At 47.8% G+C, this 7,568-nt stretch overlaps 1 pseudogene; it reads left to right on the top strand.

Annotated features, from left to right (window-relative positions):
• The first annotated feature begins 2,104 nt into the window (after positions 1 to 2,104).
• Positions 2,105 to 2,215, top strand: LOC119296543 (annotated as a pseudogene).
• Positions 2,216 to 7,568: the final 5,353 nt, after the last annotated feature.

Below are 7,568 nucleotides of genomic sequence, written 5' to 3'. Positions count from 1 at the left end.
AGTGGATTTGATTCCTTGGGAGTTCACCATGGACTATTCCTACTCCATCGGCCTCAGCATAAGTTCTTCATATGCCTAGCCCTCTAGGAAAACCTTTGGACCGAGGTTCAGCTGCGTCGATGTGGTTGGCCTAACTATGGTCCTTGCCAACTGTGTACGTGCAAGCAAGAGTGCACACCACACCTACTCTTCAAGTGTAGATTCACCATCATGATTTTGCGCCCCTTTCTTGGCTTAGCCTTCATATTATTCACCTGGAGTCTTTGTGCATCCCCACTTGCTGAATTTGATCAGCTCCTCTACTGTGTGTCATCGGCTCCTTGGGACCATTGCTAGCTTCATCTTGCTTCTCGCAGAATGTGTGAAATAAGAGAAATGATGGGGTCTTCCGCCACGTCGAGACCCCAACTGTCGCCATTGTCTTGAGATCAAGGAAAAAATAAATTTTTGAGGACAGGCGGGTGTAAAACACTTGAGTAGCCTGATGCGGAGTGAGTAGTTACTATTATAGCAATGTTGTAGTCCACATTGATTGTTCTTACTCTTGGCCCTTGGAGTGCGTAATTTCCATGTAAAGTATTTCCTTTGTTAATTAATTAAAAGGCAATGCTTTTGCCTCTTTCTTAAAAAATCCTGTAAAAATATTTAGTAGGCACTAAACTTGTTATTGCTTACACAAGGCAGAAAACCTGTTTTAACATGAAAACACATGCATCAATAAAAAACTCATATAAATGGATAAAATTAATTTTTAAGAGGACTTTCTCTGATTTCTGGTATAAAAAGCCAGTAGTTCACTACACTTTCTCTTACAGATCATATAATGAATGATACAGATTGCAGGAAACTCTACGGCCCCGTTTGATAGCTCAGTTTTTTCTAAGTATTTTCAGAATACTACAGTATTTAAAGTTACCATGGTTTTAATTACTATGGGGTGTTTGACAGCCACTGAAAACTATGGTTTTAATACTATAGTATTTGCAAAACCGTGGTATTTTCTCTGCTTTTAAAAAAGAACCACGGACCTCTTTTTTTTAAACTGAGCTGGCGAAAGAAACGCCTCGTCGTCATCTTCCTCCTTACTCCAAACCGCTGTCACCTCCTCCTCTATCTTCATGTTGCTTCTGCTGGACGACCTAGTTGTGTTGGATCTCATCCGTGAACTCCTTCGCTCAACCTTTGCCTCTATTGTGCTGCCGTGGTGCACAATCTGATAGCTGATTGTCAGTACATGGTGTTAGAATAGTTGAATAGATATAGGACTTGTGTTTAAACCTGTAATCCTATTCTATCTCTACTTCTCTCTCCTGTAGCGTTTCTTCTCTGACTCCTGTAACGATCTATCAGATCGATCTCTCCAAAGCTTGTACGTCAAGGCTTATGCCCAATATATATTAATGCGGCCCGAGACAAAGGATTCAACGCTTCCAACCTATTTTACATGGTAGTCAGAGCCTCTTCCTCAAAGATCATAGATCGCATCTAGCTACCTCCCAAAACTATACCTATCTTCCTCCTTCGACCGAGAGCATGTCGACCACCGCTGCCGCATCGTTGTCCAGCACCGCTGGCGCGCTCATCACCTCGTCATCTTCCGCCTTCGCGTCGTCTTCCTCCACCAACACCGCGGGGTCTCTCGGATCACCACCACAGGAGAAGCTTACGAGGGGAAACTTCCTTCTATGGAAGGCCATTGTGCTGCCTCAGATCAAAGGCGCTCAGATGGAACACCACCTCGACGGGACGAGCCCGCCACCGCCGGCCACCCTCACCGTTACCAAGGAAGGCAAGGAAGAACAAGTCTTCAACTACGCCTGATCCCTCTGGTACGCACAACAGCAACAGCTTCAAGGGTATTTGATGGGATCTCTTTCCCGCGATATCCTTGCTCAGGTCGCGAAGCTACAGACGCCGGCCGAAGTTTGGAGCACCATCCATGCCATGTTCGCTGCCCAGAGTCAAGCCCAGGCCATCAACACCCGCATCAAACTCACAAATCTCAAAAAAGGTAACATGACCATGGCTGACTATCTTGGCAGGATCAAGAGCCTTACTGATGAAGTCGCGTGTACTGCTGCGACTCTCTCCGTTCCGGAAATCGTCTCCAAGATCCTCGCTGGTTTGGACATGGAGTACAATCCGGTGGTTTCTGCACTCGCCGCTCGTGTGGAACCCATCACCGTCCAGGAGTTGTACAACCAGCTTCTGAGTTTTGATGCCCGCCTCACCCTCCTCCATGGTGGCGACCTTCGGCAGTCATCTGCTAACTCCGCGTCCCGTGGCCGCGGTCACCAGGGGCAGAGTCATGGCGGTGGCCGCGGACGCGGTGCTCCTCAGGGCGACGGCGCTCGCTCTGGTGGCACCTACGGCTACCACAACGGGGGCGGCTACACCAACAACAACGGCGGCAACTTCACCAACGGCGGCGGCTTCAACTCCAACAATGGCCGCCGTCCCCCTGCCGCCCGTCCTCGCCCGCGTTGCCAGCTCTGCAAGAAGTCTGGCCATGAGGTTATGGATTGCTGGCATCGCTTCGACGAGAACTTCGTCCCTGATGCTCGCCATGTTGCTACTGCCATGCGTGAACAAGGAGGCGATGGCGTCTGGTATGTTGATTCTGGCGCCACGGACCACGTTACCAATGAACTCGAGCAACTAGCTCTTCGCGAGAGGTACCATGGCACTGATCAGATCCACACCGCAAGCGGAGGAGGTATGGATATTTGCCACATTGGTCAAGCCTCAATTAATTCCCCTATTCTTAAACGTGGTCTAGTTCTTAAGGATGTTCTTCATGTTCCACAAGCTGAAAAAAATCTTGCATCCATGTCTCGTTTAGCCACCGATAATAATGTCTTCTTTGAAACTCACCCTCTTTATTTTTTCATTAAGGATCGGGCAACGAGGGAACTTCTCCATCACGGTAGATGCATTGGGGGTCTCTACCCCATCACATCCGGAGCACTTAGTCACCGGCGTCGTCAAGTCTACTCCGCCGTCAAACCCTCTTTGGAAAGATGGCATCAACGATTAGGACATCCATCATCGGTCATTGTGCAACAAGTAGTCAATAAAGATAGTCTTCCTTTGTCACATAATTCCATTAGTGAGTCTATTTGTGAAGCTTGCCAATGTGCCAAGAGTCATCAGCTTCCCTATCCTAAGTCTTATAGTGTATCTCATGCTCCTTTAGAGCTTATTTTTAGTGATGTATGGGGCCATGCTCGTGATTCTTTTGGACGAAAAAATATTATGTCAGTTTCATTGATGATTACAACAAGTTCACCTGGATTTATTTGCTTAAATATAAATCTAAAGTTTTTTCGGTCTTCCAAGAGTTCCAAAAACTTGTTGAACGACAATTTGATCGAAAGATTCTGTCAGTCCAAAGTGACTGGGGAGGGGAGTATGAGAAACTCAACTCTTTCTTCCGTAGCATAGGGATTGAGCATCATGTGTCATGCCCTCATGCCCACCAGCAGAACGGCTCTGCTGAATGCAAACATCGCCACATAGTTGAAGTTGGCCTTTCTCTCTTAGATCATGCATCTATGCTTCTCAAATATTGGGATGAAGCTTTCATCACTGCCACGTGCCTCATCAATAGGCTTCCCAGCAAAGTCATTGGCAATTCCACTCCATTAGAACGTCTGCATCATCAAAAACCTGACTACAACTATCTCAAAAATTTTGGGTGTGCTTGCTACCCCAATTTGCGTCCATACAATCATCACAAACTTGAATTTCGATCCACTCAGTGTGTTTTTCTTGGTTATAGCAACCTCCATAAAGGGTATAAATGTCTTGAAATATCCACTGGACGCATCTATATTTCACGAGATGTTGTTTTTGATGAGACTCTTTTTCCTTTTGCCAAACTACATCCAAATGCGGGAGCCTAACTCCGTGCTGAAATAGCACTTCTACCTGATCTTTCTGCACCTTGTGATCACGGGGGCAAATTAACTAAGGTTGATCATGTGCAAAAATCCAAAGGAAATTCTGATTCAGCTGATATTTGTGCTAATTTGAATCGTCATTTTATGTGTGAAGAAGCAGACGAAACAGGCACGGAATACGCTGCTGATCCGGGTGACAGCACACGATCCCAGGCGGATCCACACGCTCAGCCTGCTGCTGCTGTCGGCGCACGATCCCAGGCTGATTCGCCCGTGGGCCTGGACTCGCGCGGGCCTATGGCCGACCGCGCTGCTAGGGTGGTGTTGGGGAATGTTGCAGAAAATTAAATTTTTTCCTACGGTTTCACCAAGATCCATCTATGAGTTCATCTAAGCAACGAGTCATGGGAGAGAGATTGCGTCTACATACCACTTGTAGATCGCGTGCGGAAGCATTCAAGGGAACGAGGATGATGGAGTCGTACTCGTCGTGATCCAAATCACCGATGACCAAGTGCTGAACAGACATCACCTCCGCGTTCAACACACGTACGGAGCGGATGACGTCTCCTCCTTCTTGATCCAGCAAGGGGGAAGGAGAGGTTGATGATGATCCAGCAGCACAATGGCGTGGTGGTGGATGCAGCAGAACTCTGGCAGGGCTTCGCCAAGCTGCTGCGGGAGGAGGACGAGGTGTAGCAGGGGGAGGGAGGCGCCAAGACACAGGGTGCGGCTGCCCTCCCCCTTGACCTCCTTTATATAGGCCCCCAGGGGGGCACCAGCCCTGGGAGATGCAATCTCCCAAGGGGGCGGCGGCCAAGGGGTGGAGTGCCCCCCAAGGCAAGTGGTGTGCCCTTCCCCCCCCCCCACCTAGGGTTTCCAACCCTAGGCGCAGGGGGGGCCCAAGGGGGGTGCACCAGCCCACTAGGGGCTGGTTACCCTCCCACTTCAGCCCACGGGGCCCTCCGGGATAGGTGGCCCCACCCGGTGGACCCCCGGGACCCTTCCGGTGGTCCCGGTACAATACCGGGTGACCCCGAAACTTTCCCGATGGCCGAAACAGCACTTCCTATATATAATTCTTTACCTCCGGACCATTCCGGAACTCCTCGTGACGTCCGGGGTCTCATCCGGGACTCCGAACAACATTCGGTTTGCTGCATACTCATATTCATACAACCCTAGCGTCACCGAACCTTAAGTGTGTAGACCCTACGGGTTCGGGAGACATGCAGACATGACCGAGACGGCTCTCTGATCAATAACCAACAGGGGGATCTGGATACCCATGTTGGCTCCCACATGCTCCTCGATGATCTCCTCGGATGAACCACGATGTCGAGGATTCAATCAACCCCGTATGCAATTCCCTTTGTCAATCGGTACGTTACATGCCCGAGACTCGATCGTCAGTATCCCAATACCTCGTTCAGTACCGTAATGCATGATCCCGTGACCAAACACTTGGTCACTTTGAGCTCATTATGATGATGCATTACCGAGTGGGCCCAGAGATACCTCTCCGTCATACGGAGTGACAAATCCCAGTCTCGATCCGTGTCAACCCAACAGACACTTTCGGAGATACCTGTAGTGCACCTTTATAGTCACCCAGTTACGTTGTGACGTTTGGTACACCCAAAGCACTCCTACGGTATCCGGGAGTTACACGATCTCATGGTCTAAGGAAGAGATACTTGACAATGGAAAAGCTCTAGCAAAACGAACTACACGATCTTGTGCTATGCTTAGGATTGGGTCTTGTCCATCATATCATTCTCCTAATGATGTGATCCCGTTGTCAATAACATCTAATGTCCATAGTCAGGAAATCATAACTACCTGTTGACCAACGAGCTAGTCAACTAGAGGCTTACTAGGGACGTATTGTGGTCTATGTATTCACACGTGTATTACGATTTCCGAATAATACAATTATAGCATGAATAAAAGACAATTATCATGAACAAGGAAATATAATAATAATCCTTTTATTATTGCCTCTAGGGCATATTTCCAACAGGTGGAGCCTACTGGCCTCGTCGTGTCGCCCCACGCCACGCCCCCTCGCTTCAGTTCGCACGCCAGCGCATGTGCGGGAGAGGGCGAGTCCCCTACTGCCACGTCGCCGCGGGCCTCAGCAGCGGCCGACCGCGGGCGCGTGGCTGGTCCCACCTCTGCACGGGCCTCATCAGCGGCCGACCAGTCGCCAGGATCTGAGCCAGGATCCGCCTCGGATCAGGAACTGGCCGATTCGTTCCCTGCATCGGATCGGGAGCCAGCGGGATTTTCTGTGGCAGAGGAGGCTTCACCAGGATCTTCTGTACCACCATCTACAGCGGCTGTTCCTGTGCATTCTACGCCCCCTCGTCGGCAAACAAGGGCACGGTCAGGTATTGTGAAGGAAAAACAGTACAATGATGGTACAATTAGGTATGACAAAATCAAACGTGCTTTTCTTACCACCACTGGTGAACCAATTCATTTGCATGATGCCCTTGCTAATAAGGATTGGAAGGAAGCTATGGATAGTGAATATAATGCACTTATGAAAAACAAAACTTGGCACTTGGTACCACCAAAACATGGAGACAATATTATTGATTGTAAGTGGGTGTACAAGATAAAAAGAAAGTCTGATGGAAGCATAGACAGGTTTAAGGCCAGATTAGTTGCCAAAGGATTTAAACAAAGGTTTGGAATTGATTATGAAGATACCTTTAGTCCTGTTGTTAAATCTGCCACTATTCGACTTGTCTTGTCTATTGCTATTTCTAGAGGTTGGAGCTTAAGACAGCTACATGTTCAGAACGCGTTTCTTCATGGTGTTCTTGAGGAAGAAGTGTTCATGAGGCAACCACCAGGTTATGAGGATCACAGCACACCACAGTATGTCTGTAAGTTGGATAAAGCATTATATGGTCTGAAACAAACACCAAGGGCTTGGTATTCCAGATTGAGCATGCAGTTACAACACCTTGGGTTCATACCATCCAAGGCAGATACATCGTTCTTCTTCTTCAGGAAAGACAGTATTACTATCTTTGTGCTTGTCTATGTTGATGATATAATTGTTGCTAGTTCAAGTGCAGAAGCTACTACCTCCTTGCTTAAGGATTTAAAGTTGGAGTTTGCTCTCAAGGATTTGGGTGATCTCCATTATTTCCTTGGAATGGAAGTAAAGAAAATTAAAGATGGCATACTTCTCTCACAGGAAAAATACGCCACTCATATTCTCAGAAGAGTGGGTTTGGAGAATTGCAAGCCGGTTAGTACACCAATTTCTACCTCAGAAATACTCACAGTAGAAAGTGGAGATGCTCTTTCACCAGCAGATGCAACAAACTATAGGAGTGTTGTAGGTGCCTTGCAATATTTAACTCTTACACGTCCTGATATTTCCTACTCAGTGAACAAGGTATGTCAATATTTGCATGCACCTAGAACTACTCATTGGACTGCAGTTAAGAGAATTCTAAGGTATCTTAAGTACTCAGGAGGCCTTGGACTTCAGATTACCAAGTCCCCATCTCTTCTTGTAACTGCTTATTCAGATGCAGACTGGGCAGCATTTGCTGATGATAGGAGATCTACAGGTGGTTTTGCTGTATTCTTGGGATCTAATCTTGTGTCATGGAGCGCAAGAAAACAGGCCATTGTTTCAAG

Source organism: Triticum dicoccoides, chromosome 4B (assembly GCF_002162155.2).
Source record: "Triticum dicoccoides isolate Atlit2015 ecotype Zavitan chromosome 4B, WEW_v2.0, whole genome shotgun sequence".
In the NCBI taxonomy this organism is placed as follows: domain Eukaryota; kingdom Viridiplantae; phylum Streptophyta; class Magnoliopsida; order Poales; family Poaceae; genus Triticum; species Triticum dicoccoides.
Note: the sequence above shows the minus strand (reverse complement) of the source record. Positions and strands in the feature narration are given on the sequence as shown.